Source organism: Bos mutus, chromosome 24 (genome assembly GCF_027580195.1).
Source record: "Bos mutus isolate GX-2022 chromosome 24, NWIPB_WYAK_1.1, whole genome shotgun sequence".
Classification (NCBI taxonomy): domain Eukaryota; kingdom Metazoa; phylum Chordata; class Mammalia; order Artiodactyla; family Bovidae; genus Bos; species Bos mutus.
The window spans coordinates 41,683,012-41,701,609 of record NC_091640.1 but is presented as its reverse complement, the minus strand read 5'-3'; the positions used below and the strand labels follow the sequence as shown (position 1 = coordinate 41,701,609).

Sequence of the window (18,598 nt, the reverse complement as noted above, 5' to 3'; positions counted from 1 at the left end):
GAGAGATGAGTGGAAGCCAAGAAAAAAGTTGTGAGAATCGGCTATGCCCCAATACAAGATAAAAAGCTTAAAGTTTGAGGAAAAAAACAAAAGCAATAAAAAATTAAACATATACTCCCCTCCCCGCAAAAAGTTAGAAGATGTAAGATACAGGAAACAGAAGCTAGCTCAGAAGTCTATTAAGAAGATGGTTTCTTTTTTTTTTTTTTTTTATGTTTCTTTTTTTTACAAGAGAATAGAAAAGCACTTAGATAAACAAATAGGACCTAATCAAACTTAAAAGCTTTTGTACAGCAAAGAAAACAAAATGAAAAGACAATGTATGGACTGGGAAAAATATTTGCAAATAATGCAACTAATAAGGGCTTAATTTCCAAAATATACAAATTCAACAACAACAAAACAATCCAATTGAAAAATGGGCAGAAGACCTACATAGACTTAAAGACATAAAAATGACCAACAGGTACATGAAAAGATGATCATCATTGCTAATTATTAGAGAAATGCAAATCAAAACTACAATGAGGTACCACCTCACACCAGTCAGAATCCTTCAAAAGTCTGCAAATGACAAACACTGGAGAGAGTGTAGAGAAAAGGGAACCCTCTTATACTGTTGGTGGGAATGTAAATCAGTGCAGCCACTGTGAAGAACAGCATGGAGGTTCCTCAGAAAACTAAAAATAGAATTACCATATGATCCAGCAATCCCACTCCTAGGCATATACCTGGAAAAAACCATAATTCAATGATACATGCACCACTCTGTTCATAGCAGTGCTATTCACAATAGCCGAGACATGGAGACAACCTAAGTGTCACTCGACAGATGAATGGATAAAGATGTGCTCTCTCTATATATATTTATACATATACATATAGACACACATATACACAATGGACTATTACTCAGCCATAGAAAAGAGAGAAATAATGCCATCTGCAGCAACATGGATGGACCTAGAGATGATCATACTAAGTGAAGTAAATCAGAAAGAGAATGTCAAATACCATATGATATCACTATACGTGGATTCTAAAATACGACACAAATCGACATACCTACAAAACAAAAACACAGAGAACAAACTTGTGGTTTCCAAGGGGGAAGAGGGGAGGGGAGGGAAGTTTTGGGAATTTGGCATTAGCAGATGCAAACTATTATATATTATATATAGGATGGATAAACAACAAGGGCCTACTGTATTGCACAGGGAACTATATTCAATATCCTGTGATAAACCATAAAGGAAAGAAATATGAAAAACAATGTATATGTATGTACAACTGAATCACTTTGCTGTATACCTGAAACTAACAACATTGTAAATCAACTGTTAATTGTTGTTGTTCAGTCACTAAGTCATGTCCGACTCTTTGTGACCCCATGAACTGTAGCACACCAGACCTCCCTGCCCTTCACCATCTCCTGGAGCTTGCTCAAACTCATGTTCATTGAGTGGGTGATGCCATCCAACCATCTCATCCTCTGTCGTCCTCTTCTCCTTTTGCCCTCAATCTTTCCCAGCATCAAGGTCTTTTCCAATGAGTCAGCTCTTCACATCAGGTGGCCAAAGTATTGGAGCTTCAGCTTCAGCATCAGTCCTTACAATGGTTATTCAGGGTTGATTTCCTTTAGGATGGACTGGTTTGATCTCTGTGCTGTCCAAAGGACACTCAAGAAGTCTTCTCCAGCACCACAGTTCAAAAGCATCAATTCTTTGGCCTTTTTTGTGGTCCAGCTCTCACATCCATACATGACTACTAGGAAAACCATACCTTTGCCAACATAGACCTTTGTTGGCATTTAGCCGGAGGGAGCATTAAATTGTACTGGATGGAGAGGACTTTGACATAGGGATTGCTATATAGTAACAGCAATTTCATTGCTTGTCTCCCATGGCCTCAAAGTATTGGCGCTTCAGCTTCAGCATCAGTCCTTCCAATTAGTATTCAGGACTGATTTCCTTTCGGATTGACTGATTTGATCTCCTTGCAGTGCAAGGGACTCTCAAGAGTCTTCTCCAACACCTCAGTTCAAATCAAGACCAACTATACTTCCATAAGATAAAATTTTAAAATAGGCCAAAGCAGCTGTCTTAAATTTTTTGTTTTTGGTTAGAAAACATCAGTTGGTTTATTTTTATGATTTTTCTGTTTAGTTTCAAATTATTTGTTATTATTCTTTCAGAAATATATTGTAAATAGAAGTTTTTTTCCTCCATAAATGAAAAGCCAAGTTGGATTTTTTAAAACTGTGTTTTCTCTTTTAACACTGATTTTTTAAGAATTAGAGATAATTTGATTTGCTGCATAAGAATTGTGGTCAAATAAATACGTCATAGATCTAGGGGAAAATGTTCATATATTTTCTTCAGAGAAATGTACATTTAAGGCCTTTGCCCATTTTTAACCAGGCTTTTCATTTTTGTTATTAAGTTTTAGGAATTCTCTATAGGTTCTGGGGGGCTTCCATTCAGTGGGTTTCCTGTTTTGTTGTTACTCAGTTGCCAAGTAGTGTCTGAGTCTTCGTGACCCCATGGACTGCAGCACGCCAGGCTTTCCTGTCCATCACCATCCGGAGTTTGCCTAAGTTCATGTCCATTGCATTAGTGATGCCATCTAACCATCTCATCTTCTGTCGCCCTGTACAAAACAGCAAACCCCCTGAATGGGAGAGAACATTTACAAATCACACATCTGATAAGGGATTCATTTCCAGAAGGTAAATGACACAGAAGTAAGGATAAAAGCCTGAGAAGGACTTAACAGTCCTCTCAAAGAGCCGTCTTAGAAGCTGGTACAGAGCCAGCTCAGCTAGTCTGTGCACCGCCTAAGCATTTGGTGGCTCTCAAACTTGTTCTAAGGCTGAAATTTTTAAAAAGCAGATACTGTGCTGTTTTTTAAAATTGAAATAGAAACAGTGGCCATTCTATCTTCCAACAGAGTAAATCTTTTGAACTCTCAGTTGGGAAGCACTGCCTGCTACAACGAATCTGATTTTTGATGTCTTTGCTTTGACATCATCCAGGACTCACTGGGTGCCCTCCTCAGAGTGGGAGCTGCTCTAGAATTATCAGGCTTCCCTTGTTCCCTCATCAGTTCCTCCCTCTCAGACTCTGTGCGCTGAGCCATTCACAGGAGTCCTCTGTCACCTCCACATGGGTGAGAACTTGGAAAAACAATTTTAGAATTTAAAGATGACATCAGGGCTTCTCTGGTGGCTCAGAGGTAAAGAACCCAACGTCCAATGTGGGAGCCATGGGTTCGATCCCTGGTCCGGGAAGATCCCAAACGTCACAGAGCAACTAAGTGCATGTGTCACAACTGTTGAGCCTGTGCTCCACCACAGGAGAAGCCACTGAAATGAGAAGGTGGTGCACACAATTAGGGAAAAGCCTGTGCAACCACAAAGACCCAACACAGCCAAAAATAAATAAATAAAATTATGTTAAAAATGATATCGGCATATTGCCAAAAGAATTACCCCCTTTTTAACCTGAGGAAGGTTCAGACCTTGAGTCTTGGTCTCTGGCTCAGGGGTCTCCCTGACAGCTCAGCAGCTGTTATAACAAGTGGAATCTGAGGCTGGGGAGCAGCACAGCCCTGGATAAGTTCCAGGCGAGAGCCAGGACCTCAGATGAACATTGGCCCTGCCCTGAGCCCCACACTCGACCAGTGTGTGTCTGGTTAATAACCGTACACGAGCTAACTAGGAAGGAGATTCTGTGCTGTTATTACGAAAAAAAGCACCAGGTAGCATTATACTTGTGGCTGTTTGAAAGTTCTGTGAGAGAAAAGCCCAGCTGTGATCTTGGGACAATTAATTATAAGACATGATTTCAAAGGCTGTAATTCTATTTCAAGAATTCTGCTGATTGCCAGCATTTGAAAAACAACTCTCCACCATGTCCGTTTCACAAAGATCACTTTGACATGTTTTGCTTTGGGAATTTCTTTCTCGCCAAAACTTACAAAAGCATTGAACTGGGTGAAACTGCCACTCTAAACATTTGAAGTTCGTCTTTGATTCAGAAAAGAGAAAGAGAAATGGAAGGGAAAGGAGGGCCATTTAACATCATTAAAAACGTCTTTGAAGGTGTGATAGGCTAGTGCCATGAAAACCTAGAATGAAATGGAGGACCACAACTTTCCTCACCCTCCTCTGCAGAGATGTAGAGGCCAAATCTATATTAGGGGACCCCTGCACCCCCAAGACACAGCCTGGTTATAGGAATACTCCTGCTGGACAGGTTAGCACACATCCTGGACTGGTTATAGGAATACTTCTGCTGGACAGGTTAGCACACATCCAGTCCAGGTAGGAGGCCCTGCCAGTCTCTCTCCCGGTCACATCACCTGCCTCCTAATTCTAAATTGTCACTAGAGCTTCCCTGGTGGCTCAGTGGTTCAGAATCCGCCTGCCAGCACAGGAGACATGGCTTCTATCTCTGATCTGGGAGGATCCCACATGCTGCAGAACAACAAAGCCTGTGTGCCGCCGCAACTCCTGACCCTGTGCTCTAGAGCCTGGGAGCTGTAACTGCTGAGCCCACAAGCCCCCACTGCTGAAGCCTGTGCTTGTGCTCCGCAACAAGAGAAGCCACCTCAATGAGAAGCTTGCAAGCCACAACGAGAGAGTAGCCCAGGCTCGCCAAAACTAGAGAAAAGCCCACAAAGCAATGAAGACCCAGCACAACCATAAATAAATTAATACATTTAAAAAAAGGTCAAAAGCAGCAAAAACAACAGCAGAAAGAACACAACAGCCACCTCCTAATTTTGAAAGTATGGTTGTTAAAAAGAGTGAGATAGCTCCATATATGCTGACATGGACTACCCTCAGTGCAAAAAGCAAGTCATAGAGAAAGTCACAGAGAAAGTCAATATGGGCTTTGACTCAGAAGTTCATTTTTAAAAGAAGGAGGGGTGACTTTGGCTTGTCTCCAGGGATATTGGCCCGCCTGGGGCAGAGGACCCCTGGACTTGACCTGTGCGCCCTGGCGGGTTCATGGAGGGGAGAATTCCCCCTGACTGTCTGGTAAGGAAGGTATGGGGCTGCAGCAGGACTTGGGGCCCTGGGAGGGCTTTTGGTGGAAGCCTGGGCTCTAGGGGCAGGGTACCCCCTTCACATGGTGGGGATGGGGGATCTCGGGAGGCCTGAAGGAGGAGCAGATGTCGTAAGTCAAGGTCATTAGGCCCTGGCTCAGGCAGGAAAGGTGCTTTCTGATCTTCCCCCCACCTGCTGCTGAAAAATGTACAAAGCAACCTGGAAAAACCAGCCAAGGTCAAGCCTTGTGGGCCCAGAACTTGTTCCTGTGACACTTGGTCCCGTGAGATCGGCCAACAGTAGGGCAGCCCTGCGTTCTCCAGCCGGAGTCCATCCTCTGAAGGCTGACCGGGGTTCTCCCACTGCGGTCTCAAGACGGTTCACTTCTTGGCGGCAAAAAGCACAGAACGGCCCGGAACAACTGTCTCCAGTGGACGCCTGTCTCCTGCCCGCCTCTGTGGATCCGGCCGAAGTCAGCCACATCTCATCGGAAACTCGAGGCCTGCCTGGAGCCGCGATGTTGGCTGCACCTCAGGAGCATTCAGGGTGGCGGCGGAGGGAAGTGCTGGGTGTGCTCATCCGCGCCGCAGGGGGCGCCTTGCCCCTGTGGGGAGCACCGGGGCACAGGGGGTCTGCCCCTCTAGCATACCCCCCGCCTCAGAGGCTGTTTCGAGGGCTGAGCCGCCCCTCTAAATACGGCCAACTAGAGAGACAGCGTGCAAGCAGCCCTCAAGTCAAGGCTGAGTCAGTAGCCCAGGTTCCAAAACACTCTGTGGACTGCAGATCTCTGGAAAATGGCCTTCTCTCACTCCCCACCAGAAGTAGAGGCAAAACTAGAAACTTAGGCTTTAGCAACCAATTCCGTCTGCTAGTGTGGTTTCTGGAAAGAAGCAAGCAGACGCGGGGGTGACTGTCCACAGCTTAGCTGTGAGGAGAACAGAGGATCTGGACGAGGAGCAGTGCGGCTGTGGGCTCGCGGAGGGGACCCTGGAGAGCTTCCCCACAGGAGACTGTTGACAGTTGTGCCTTGAAGGTCATGCGTGCGACCTGGCTGCCAGTCTGTCCTGGCGGCTCCAAGACTGCAGCCAGTGGGTCACCTCTCCTGACAGTCCCTGTGTGCTGAGGGCGGGGAGGCCTGTCACAGTCAGAGAGTCCAGGCTCGGTCTCACTCAGCACCCTCAGATGGTGAGGAGGGTGGAAGAGGGGACTGTGTGACCTGAGAGAAAGTCAGATGAGGGGCTGCCTTAGATTCGGAGCCTAATCCAAGAGAGGAATTCAGGAGGACATGGGGTGAGATACTCAACCCTCCCCTACTTTCTGAGGTTGTATGGGTATACTCTTCCTGGGAGATGACAAAACATTTCACCTCCTCAGCAGAGTCACACACAAGGTGACCTAGACATCTGGGCAATTTCCAGGTACAGTACACTCAGCCCAAGGTCTCCATAGAGCCAGTGGCTGTTGGCACCATGACCAGTGTTTCTTCCTCCAGCAAGCTTTCTTTTTTAACGTGTGTGTGTGTGTGTGTGTGGCTTCCCAGGTCGCACTAGTGGTAAAGAACCTGCCTGCCAATGCAGGAGCCTTAAAAGACGCTGGTTTGATTCCTGGGTTAGGAAGATCTCTTGGAGGAACGCATGGCAGCCCATTCCAGTCTTCTTGCCTAGAGAATCCCATGGACAGAGGAACCTGGTGGGCTACAGTCCATAGCACTGCACAGAGTCACGACCAAAGCAACTTAGCCTATGTCCATCCATACATACAGGTACATATATACACAGGTGGTGGTGGTTTAGTTGCTAAGTCGTGTCCGACTCTTGCAACCCCACAGACTATAGCCTGCCAGGCTCCTCTGTCTATGAGATCCTCCAGCCAAGAATACTGGAGTGGGTTGCCATTTCCTTCTCCAGAGGATCTTCTTGACCCAGGGATCAAACCCAGGTTTCCTGCATTTCAGGCAGTTTCTTTACTGACTGAGCTATGAGGGAAGCCATATACACAGGTGTGTGTGTGTGTATATATATATATATATATATATATATATATATATATATAAAAAAGCACACGAGCAGTTCAATGTTAACTACCTGCTAGTGTGGCTCATACAAAAGGGTTAAAACTGTCAGTGAAGATAAGCAGCAAAGTCCTCCTGTACAGCACAAGGAACTATACTTAATATCCTGTGATAAACTATCATGGAAAATAATATAAAATATATCTATATCTATATCTATACATATGTGTGTATATCTGAGTCATTTTGCAATATAGCAGAAATTAATACAACATTGTAAATCAACTATACTTCAATACAATTTTTAAAGAATTGTCAGTGAGGAAAACCCAAAACGTGTCCCATCGTATGAAGGCTCTTCCCTGGCAGGAAATGGGGATAAAGCTGATTTCATCTAATTTCTCCTCTCTTTTGCAAACACAAGTGTAATTGTAAAACAGTATTACAATTCAAAGACCCATTCTCGGACCATTTCCCACCCCCCACCCCGCGGCCCATCCCCGCCCCGACTCCAGCTGACATTGGGACCAGGCAATACTACAAAAGAAAATCATAACTCCAGTATGCCATTTATAGTAGGAAGACATAGAAAACAAGAACGTAGTGTTAAAACTTATAGAAGAAAAGCACACAGTGAAAAGAACCACACTGTGATCAGAAAAGACAGAAACGGAGCAGAAAAGGTACAAACAGAGCGAAGAGCACACTTGGTGATGGGGTTCCACAGCCACGGGATTCTTAGATCTGACCCGCATCAGGCGCATCACCTCCATCTTCAAAATACTCAGAGCTTCTCAGGTCCCTCCCTAGACATGTTTAACATTTAAAAGCTATTTTCTTTTCTTTTTTTTTTAGTTCTACCAGTTTACTGCTACCAACCCATCACCGTCCACCCTCATGCACACATGCTCAGTCATGTAATCCCATGGACTGCAGCCCGCCAGGCTCCTCTGTCCATGGAATTCTTCCAGGCAAGAATACTGGAGTGGGTTGCCATTTCCTTCTCCTAGAAGCTATTTTCACCAACCCCACTAAAATTTTTCTTAACAAGTTTTGTTTGTGTTTGGAAGATTTTTTTTGTTTCACCCTTGGCTAAATGTAGGCCAAGTTTGACAACTGTATTTTTAATTTCAACTGAAAATAATTATATAAAATCCCTGTTTGTTCTGTTACTGCCTTAACAATCTCAATCTTCCTTAAATACCTATTCATCTAATAACATGGCCCTGCCTGTTTCATTTCTCTTTAATCTCTGCCTTTCATTAAGTCACTAAAGACGCACAGCTGTGCTTTTTAATCCATAGTGACCGCCCATTTGGAAATAGATGATTTCTCCTAGCTCTCTTTGCTCCTCTGCCCTCTCACCCCAGGAAGATAGTCAAGTCTGGTTCCACTAAGAACACACACCTGTACTGGGAATTCCCTGACAGTCCAGTGGTTAGGACCCCACGCTTTCACTGTCAGAGCCTGGGTTCAATCCCTGGTGGGGGAACTAAGATCCTGAAAGTTGCATAACAAACTAAATAAATAATATACAATAAAAATTTAAAGTAAGCTATTAAAAAAAAAGAATACTCACCTGTATCAATCCCGCGAGGTGATCGTGTTAGGTTAGGTGAAAGCCCGACACGTCCATGAAGCAAGGTTTCTACTCAGCAGACCCTCATTAATATCAGGTTTGCTAAAAGTTTTGCTAAAGTCATTCAAGAAGCAATGCCTATCATAACAAATAAAAGTCAGACATAGGCAAACACAGACAAGTGCACAAACCTAAAGGCTGGGACCATGACCTGGGACGGGGGACTCTAACCAGACCCTCTGAGAACCTCAGCGCCTGGAACTTACCATGTCTCTCCAGGGTGGGACTCTAATCTGCAAGCCCGATGAGGTTATTAGACAATTTAGGCAGACATACATTTTAACACGGATACTCACCCCCACAGACACCTGAGGCTGAACCAGGAGCTGTTCTTTTCAAAAGCAAAGTAGCTCTGAGAAACCTGGAACACCACGACAGGGAAGCAGGAACCCAACCACCCACCATCCAGGCAAATTCAGTCTGAGTTGGCTGGTCAGGATCAGTGGTGAGGGCCCACGCCCACCGGGGGCTACAGTGCCTTGGGCAGGTGGTCACAAGACTTTACTCCCTTTGTGGTTGCCAAAATTGTTCCTGGGCAACAGCTTGCTGCCTGGGACACACCGAAGCCAACGTTATGGCACCAGCTTTTGAGAAAAGAAAGAACTTTATTGTGGGGTCAGCCAGCAAGGAGACAGACTCGAGAGCCTTCTGTCTCCGTGCCGGTCCACCCGGCAGTAAACCTTTCTCTTCTCAAGGCTGGTGTCGCGGTACTAACTCCTGTGCAGCCGGGCAGTGAGTCCTTGCTCTGTAACAACATGGCAACGTTTGAATAAAAAAATAAAAAATATTACATAAGAAGTATGAACTTAGTAAATACTGAGCTTGCACTTTATAACTTTGTGAAATAAATGCAGACTACACAATACCTCCTTGTGAATAAAAGAGGACGTTTCAAACATATTCCAGGGACTTTGCTGGTGGTCCAATGGCTGGGACTCCGTACTCCCAATGCAGGGGGCCTGGGTTTGATCCCTGGTCAAGGAACTAGATCCCGCATGCCACAACGAAGACTGAAGACCTCACACAGCCAAATACATAAAATAAACAAATATTGAAAATATTTTTAAAAACCATTGGCTCAGACAGTAAAGAATCTGCCTGCAATGCAAGAGACTCAAGTTCGATCCTTGGGTCAGGAAGATCCCCTGGAGAAGGAAATGGTAACCCACTCCAGTATTCTTGCCAGGGAAATCCTAAGGACAGAGGAGCCTGGTGGGCTCCCTGGGGTCATAAAGGGTCGGACAAGACTGAGTGACCAACACTCTCACTTTCAATGTAACTATCACCCAGCCAAGAGTTCTCCATACATGGCCAATCCCATTTCGCTTTCATCCCCCATCTGGCAAGTCTCAGATACAGGACCGGTTCATCAGTAACTGCTCATGTGATTGTTTTAAGGAACAGCTTATATAACAGAAAGCACTCGATTCAGAAGGTAGACAGCAAAGTCAGGAAGATTCGACACAATGCTTGCCTCCCTGCAGTCAAGCCCCACCCCCAGAGGCAACGATTATAACTCGTTTCTAACTAATTTTAAATTCTTTTAAATGGAGGACCTCTCCGTTCCATGAAAAGGAGATTTCACCTAAGAAACCAACATATGAATCAGTATACTGAACTTGGTATATTTCATTGACGGCACCCATGGTGAGAATGTCAGGTTGGACTATACTTATAGATCAGTCAATATTTGTGACTCCACTGATCCTGGAATCACCTGAAGACAGACACTAATCAAAACTGAGTTTTAAAGCACACACTGTGCACCTCTGCCTCAGCAGCACGATAACTGTAAGAACAAGAAGGGCCTCAGCACTAGTTTCCTGGAGCCCCAGCGAGTGAGGAAACTGAGGTACAGCTGGTGGCAAAGGAGGGCTCAGAATCCGGTTCTCTCATGTCCAGCTCTCTGTCCACCGAGTGTCCTACATTCTTCCCACAGGCCTGTCCGTGCCGGGAGCACATTCAGTCCATGTGACAGGCATTGCAATGACCTGTAATTGAGGGCAGATGCTGCAGGCTCTGAAATTTGCCATTGGAGAGGAATCCTAAGCATCTGCCACTGAACGTTTGATGGAACGGCCAATGGTGTGTTTCATGTGCAGAATCGGCCACAGACAACTCCTCCCAGGACTCAAGACTTTCTCCGACAGAACCCATCTGATGAAACATCACCAAGGCCCCCCAACCCCGCACCCCGTGGGTTCTGCTTCTGTCCCTGGGCTCACAGCAGGTAGGTCACCTTAAGCTCACAACACTTTTGTGTAGCACTGAAAAGATTGTAGGTTTCTCTACATCCAACAGTTCACAGATTCCTCCTCTTTTTGGGCGGGTGCTTGTAACCCTGGTTTTACATAAAAGAGAATGAGATTCAGACTCGCTTTGTGACCTGCCCAGGACATCCAGGCAATGCTGGGGCTTAAACCACGGCCTGAGGCCCCGCCCAGCGCACCATCTTCACATCTTGTCTGGCTCACAGATGAAGCTGGTCACGTGTTCCGATTTAAGGTGAAAATAGAAAACTTGTCCATGGTTTTGGAAGCCCATGAGTACAGTATGTGTTTATTCTGGCACCAGTTCTAATTTGCTGATTCAGGAAAGGGCATTTCCAGCAGGAGGCAAGCAGGACATGTGCAGGATTACAAGTGGTTGAGCTTCTGGAGCACAGGATGGGAGCCAAGCAGGGGCGACAGCAGAGACTAGGGAGGTGGGCAGGAGTCACTCTCGGAAGTAGACTATACACCATTAGGATCTTGGCTCTTAATCCTCTAGGGAGTAGGGGAAAAGTAACTGTGGATTTAAAGCCACAAGTTTGGAGATTTTGCACTTTACAAAGGTCATGTGGTGACTATGAGGAGGACGGGTTGACGGTGCCAGGACCAGAGGCAGAAAGAGTAGCCTGTGGCTGCTCCTGGGCCAAGTGAGAGCTGCGGGGTCGGGGGACTGAGGGGGACAGGACGGGACATGAGACCCCATGGCCAACCAGGGGAGCCCATGGGAAATGCTGACTTATTTGCATCCTAATGATATTGGGCTTCTCAGGTGGCACTAGTGGTAAAGAACATGCCTGCCAATGCAGGAGACTAAGAGACGTGGGTTTGATCCCTGGCTTGGGAAGATCCCCTGGAGGAGGAAATGGCAACCCACTCCAGTATTCTTGCTTGGAGAATCCCATGGACAGAGGAGCCTGATGGGCTACAGTCCATGGGGCTGCGAAGACTCGGACACAACTGAAGTGACTTAGCATGCACACACGCTATTGTTATTAGGCAGAATAATATGTGGCACTATTCCCTGGTTTCACTTTTTTATTGGAAAAAATTTAAGATATAATGAACACACAGCCAAACGACAGGTATTCAGTGTTCAGCCAGGTCAGTTCTGACAGCTGTGAGAGCCATGTGGGCAGAAGGAGGGTGGCTGGCCAGTGACTTCAGGTGCAAACACGTGGGGGAGTGAGCACCTTTTTCCTTCCCTTTCTCCTGCCATGTCCCGAAAACACGAGGGAGAGGACAAAGCCAGCACCACAGCCTTGCAGTTTTTTTCCTCCAATCTGGATAACCCTAGAGAGATTGCAGAGGGCTGGAGGGCAGGAACAAACGTGGATGTGCACCGGAGCCGGGGGTGACAGGAGCTTGGGGTTTAGTGATGCTGGCAGTCCCACAAACGCAGGGGTCAGGACGGTACTCGGCCCAGGTCACTGCCAGGCCCATCCTCACCATAGACAGCACTTGATACCAAAAGACGTGGCTTCTGTTGCAGCTTATCTTGATGACAGATATGTTCTTTTAAAAATGTCACAAAACAAGTAGAACTGGAAGTTAGGTTTACGCCTCTCTGTGGCTCATTTCATATTCTTTTGATAGTTCCAATATGTTTCTGCTCTTGAAAAACTGGTTTTGGCCCGAGACAGTGAGAACTGTAGCTAGATGTCTTGGGAGGGCCAGGGGAGGGTGAAGGTGGTGGCCAGGACTGGGGCTGGACAGACTCTGGAGGGGACAACTTCACACAACTGGGAGGTGGGTTTCTGTGGCAGATGGTTTCCAGTAGGTGGGCAGCAAACTGGACTGGGCTATGATGATGGCTGTTCAGAAGTCTGGGTGCCTGTCAAGGAAATTCTATAAAGCCTTAGCCATTTTTATAAGAATTCTCACAATATATTGTCAAGTTTAAAAAAAATAAAAGACTGCATTTCATTGGCCCGGTTCTGTAAGAAAAAGTACACAGTTACATGTGGGTAGATAAAAACACTAGAACATTGGGTTACTTGGGTTTTGGGGCTTTAAAGAACAGACTCACTGACATTTCTCAAGAAAAATGGCTTGTTGCAAGAAAACACCCACACAAGGATACAGGAAAAGCAGAAAACATGAGGCTGAGATCATTCTGGTTTCGGGCAGGCCTGAGCCCGTGCCATGGGGGCTTCGCTCTGTCTTGTGACTGGCCAGCCTGTGACACCCCTTTCTGTTCCTCCTTGATTCTGGCGTGCACAGGACCTGCCGGGCTGCACTGGTCCTCCTGGCGTCACTCTTTCAGCTAGGCCCCACTGCAAGCAGCTCCTGGACCTCACAAGGGGAGAGAACAGCTGGGGCCCACATCGTGGGGTCCGCCTCACTGTCAGACCGCGGCTCGGAGGCAGGCTGCTTTAGGTGGGACACCTCTGCTCCCTGGTCCAGCCGGCATGGGACCCGGGTCCCAGGGTCACCTGACCGGCGGGGCAACTCCAGGTGCGCTCAGATCATGCACACACACGTTGACCTAACCATGGATGATGGGAGAAGACGCAGTTCCGCATGGTGCCGTGGCGCCCCCTAGAGGGAGGTCGTCACCCGCAGGCTCCAGACCAGCAGGTGGACGCCCCTCACACACCCCTTGTCCTGCAGAGTGTGGAGCGAGGCTAGTTTCCCGCTGCTGTCTTGCTCTGTGCTCAGTGTGGATTGGAAGCATCCAGAAGAGCCCCAGACCCGTCTGTCCCCATTTCTCAGGAGAAACATCTGAATTCGAGAAATAATTTAATCATCCCCCCCCACCCCAAATCCATTCTGTGAATCCATTACTATCAGGAAAATCAAGCAGTAAATAGTTTTCTCCTTTGCCCTGTGTTCAGTGGATGTTTGCTTTTCTTTTTATCTAGAAATCAAAGAGAGAAAAAGAATGGGAGAGTCTTGTTCACAAAGACATGGCTGTTAGGAGACCTGAGTGCGGAGGATGGGAGGCAAAAGCCCACACCTCTGGGCGGTGGGAAGGCCGGGGCCTTGCTGTTTGAATACCGTCTCCAGAGTCGCCGAACACCTGCACCTCCTGAACATCACTCAAGATTCCTGATCAGTGAGTATGTATTCTTTAAAGGGGTCAGGTCCACTTCTGGAGCTTGGAGAGGAGCCTGCCTGGCGCCCTGCCACAGCCCAGGGATTCCTTGAGTCTGTGCTCTGGGCCCTTGTGGAAGGAGCTCTTTGTGTCTGTACTCATGTCAGAAGGTCCCTGGCTCAGAGGATGTATAAAAGGAGGTTTTTAAACACTCTGGGAGACAAAGGTTTGTTTTAAGAAACTTGCAATCACCTTGGAACAATGACACGGCTCTGCTTCCTCCTCCCCCCAGGGCACTGCTGCTGCTGCTGCTGCTGCTGCTGCTGCTGCTGCTAAGTCGCTCAGTCGTGTCCGACTCTGTGCGACCCCATAGACGGCAGCCCACCAGGCTCCCCCGTCCCTGGGATTCTTCAGGCAAGAACACTGGAGTGGGTTGCCATTTCCTTCTCCAATGCATGAAAGTGAAAAGTGAAAGTGAAGTCACTCAGTCATATCCGACTCTTAGCGACCCCATGGACTGCAGCCTACCAGGTTCCTTTGTCCATGGGATTTTCCAGGCAAGAGTACTGGAGCTGCCAAAGTTGCTGGGCTCTTTAGAAAACAGGCATGGACAAGGACACTCCAGCTCAAGAATGTCACGGAGGCCCCGCTGCTGGGCGGGAGGGAAGGGGATGTAGTACAGCCATGAAGGCGGCAGTTCCACAGCTGGTCGGTCGACGTAGCAGCAGAGGCGAGCCCTAGGTCAGTGTGCTTTACTTGATCAAAGTACATTCTTCTTAAAGATCGTTCTCATTGGATTTTAAAAATCAAGGTTTGGAGTTTCTTGACGAGGTTTTTGTTTATTCTGATTAGTTTAAGGAAGTTGAGATGTGGCTGTTTAAATGAATACTGACTTTATATTCTTAAAGTCCTTTATAAGGATAATGAAGTAAATCCCAGGTAAGAAAAAACACAGACCATAGGACTACCTGTCCTAAAATCTTACTGCTCGAATCTTAGATCCCGTTTGGAAACTATTTATTAGAATTTGAGAAATGAATATATGTCATTGGTCTGTCAAAAAGGTGACTAGATCAACAGTTTGGGGGGTTTTCAGTTACTATCAAGACTCCTGCTGACAAAGAAAATTTTGTCCTTGTCATATGTTGTTAGCATCTTTATTAGAGATCAGGTAGCTAGTCATTGAGAGGGACTCAGTTTTTGCTGGGCGACAGAATAGATTTTTTTAAGGAAAAATATTTTATGGAAAAATTCTGCTAGTGTCTTTTTGAAAATTTTAGTTTTAGGTATGCATTTCTGAAGAGGCAACACATGCTCATGGCTCAGAGTTCAGGGAGTAAAAGGGTCGGTCCCTTTCCATCCTGCCCTTCAGCCTCACGTTCGCCTGCTCGGAGGCAGCCAAGGTTTTCATCCTGTGAATCCTTCCAGGTATTTCGTGTGTACAAGCGAATGTGAACATTGTACAATACCATACATTTTAGGGTTCCTCAGTTGGCATCCCCCTGAAAATATTCCCAGCAACCCAGGTCTCCTGATCCGAAAGGATAATGTGAGTGGAAATGGGACTAGATGTAACCACTGGAATCAAACGCATCGGAATGCTCCTTTAGGCAAAACCTACTACAAACACCTGTGGTCTGCCTGCCGCCTCACCGACTGGCCGCCCCCCTTGTCTGTCCAACTCATACATATGCTGAGGGGCCCTAAGAGTAAAGACACTCAGAAATGCCACCACTTCCTGTCAGTGAGATCTGTACCCCAGATCAGTACAGACATCAATTCCACCAGTACTTGCTTTATTCCCCAAATGCCCATAGGCATGTTTCAAAAGTTTAATTATCAATACTCCAATTTATTTTCTTAAAAAACCCCCCAAACTTGAGGAACCTACTAGCAGTACCTGGAAGAAAATCTCAGCAACAATCCAGGGGGAAAAGCCACTTAAACAAGCGCAAAGCCAAAAGCGTTACAAAAACTATAGAACATGACCCCAAACTCTGTCCAAAGGCAGGGAATACAGGATCTGACTTGGCAGATGGAAGGAATACTCAACACAGGTGTTTGTACTCAACATGGAGAGTGTAGAAATATTAGTAAGTATTTCCTGAGTTCCCTGTGGCCGAAGTATAGGCTCTAAGTACGATCCTGAATGTTTTGGCTGCCAAGAGTCAGCCACCTGGTTGTGGTGGGTGTTTAGTTGCTAAGTCATGTCCAGCTCTTTGTGACTTCATGGACTATAGCTCGCCAGGCTTCTCTGTCCATGGGATTTCTCAGGCAGGAATACTAGACTGGGTTGCCATTTCCTTCTCCAGGGGATCTTCCTGACCCAGGGATTGAACCCAGGTCTCCTGCATTGCAGGCAGGTTTTTTACCATCTAAGCCACCAGGAAAGCCCCAGAGTTAGCACCTACTAAATTATAAAATTAAAGATTATAACAAATTATTACTGCATTATCCTCTTGTGAATTATGAATGAGCTTAAAATAACAGATGTAGCAGTGGAGGAGTAAATCCTTGTTGATTAATGTTTAGAATGTCCTTTATTGAAACTCAAAGCACATTTTTTTTTTTTTTTTTATCCTCAGAAAATGTATCGTGCTTGAGAGTCAAACTGGCTTTCAGACAAGTTCTTTTCGTACTTTGGCTAAAGTACTATTTCTTGACTGATTTACTAAATTATATTAGTAAGAATTTTTACTGTTAAGCAAATAAAGGAGAAGGAAATGGCAACCCATTCCAGTATTCTTGCCTGGAGAGTCCCATGGACAGAGGAGCCTGGTTGGCTGCTGTCCATAGGGTCGCAGAGTCGACTGAAGTGACTTAGCCTGCATGCATGCATTGGGGAAGGAAATGGCAACCCACTCCAGTATTCTTGCCTGGAGAATCCAGGGGACGGGGAAGCCTGGTGGGCTGCTGTCTATGGGGTCACACAGAGTCGGACACGACTGAAGCGACTTAGCAGGCAAATAAAAAATAATTGCCAGACCTCAAATGAAAAACTGGAGGTGTGAAAACATTTTAATGCAGATTTTCTGTTGTTTGATGGTGAGATGAAGAGGCATGAGGCGAGCCTGCGGGGTGAGTGGGATCAGACTGGGGGACTGAGAGGCATGAGAGGCCTGCTGAGGAGCTGGGTCTTTATCTGAGTCCGTTGCGGAGCCACCGTTTTAAGCGGACATCTGATAGGATCTGCTGAGTTCATTCATCCATAACCCAGTCAGGGCCAACCTCCAGGGCGCAGGGTACTGTGTTTAAGGCAACCACAGAACAGAAAAACAAGGCCCCTTCTTCATGGGCTCTGAATGCTGGGTGAGAAGAGATGAGTAACAAGAGACTGACTGGGTAGATACTTTGGGGGTGGGGCGTGGGCGGCACTTTCACTGCCTATTAAAACAATGGAACTGGAGGGGGGTCACGGGGAGGGGTTGCTGCTTTAGAAACAGAGGTGGAGAGGCCTCAGCTGAGGTCTGAGTCAGAACAAGGAACCAAAATCTGCACAAACAGCAGAAGTGGCTGAGGAAACTCCTGCAAAACCCAAGGGTGGAGTGAAGCTGCTGGGCTGGGGGCAGAGCCAGCAGGGGTGGACAGAGAGAGGTGGTTTGAGCGACGAGGTTGCTGAGGCTGCAGGCTGTGGGGCTAGGGAGTTACGGTCATAGACCCAGGGACGCCTCATGTCTCCTTTCCTTCTTTAAATCAAGTCTGACCCTGAGTTCCGTGGCAACCAACGTCAGCCTGAGAGGCTGTCACCTACCCTGTGTCTCACAGAGCCCTGGGGCCAGTGTGGGGGGCCCTGAACAATGAGGGCTGAAACCTCCAGAAAGAGGCATCTGCAGGCTCAGGAGCCCCGCCTTCTGCATGAGCTGGCGGCCCTCTGCATGAGCTGGCGGCCCTCTTAGAGCTCCAGCCTTGTCCAGGGCCTGCAGAGGCCCCAAGGTTGGCGAGGCCCAGACCCCTTCTGCAGCCTGCTCTGCGCTCTCTCCCCTCCCCTCAGCAGCATCCCCAGGGGCAGGTGAGGCTTCTGGGAAACAAAAGCAGGAAGTCTGCCTGCCTGATTCCTCCTGGGCACCTCAACCCTCTGGGGCACAGGAGCACTGAGGCCTGGCTCTCAGCCTGGAACTGGAGCTAGGATTAGGTGCTGATGACCACACAGACAGTTTCAGAGGCTTGCCCTGGCTTCAGTGTGAAGCAGTGAGCTCCAGGGGCAGGAACCATCAAGACAATGCAGGGGTGACCATGTCTGAATGGGGGTGGGGTGGGGGAGGGAGGCTACCTTCAGGTGGAGAGTCTCTGCACTCTCCAGCTTCCTCCATCAGTCCCAGAAGCACCAGGAGGACTGGGGGCCCTTCTCTCCTCATCTCTGCTCTTCGAGCTCTCATTTCAGAAGCCAGATGGCAGAGCTGTAGCTGCCTCCATCCTGCCAGCATGACTTCAAAATAAAAAGACGTGAATTTATTTTTTGGAGGTTAGGAAAAACCTTGAAAAACTCAAGAGCCGCAACTCCTAACCAGCAGCTGCAGGCTTGTCTGTGGGCACTGTGGCCTGGAGCTGATGGGTCTTTGATAGAAGCCTGCTGCCTGGGGTCCGCCCCATC

General features: G+C 47.1%; 1 long non-coding RNA gene across 1 annotated transcript; it reads right to left on the bottom strand.

Moving 5' to 3' along the window:
* Positions 1-12,070: 12,070 nt before the first annotated feature.
* Positions 12,071-14,472, bottom strand: LOC138985365 (uncharacterized). Its single transcript, XR_011462432.1, has 3 exons — positions 14,260-14,472; positions 13,054-13,265; positions 12,071-12,796 (listed from the first exon to the last, which is right to left on the bottom strand). It is a non-coding gene; the product is annotated as an uncharacterized lncRNA (long non-coding RNA).
* Positions 14,473-18,598: the final 4,126 nt, after the last annotated feature.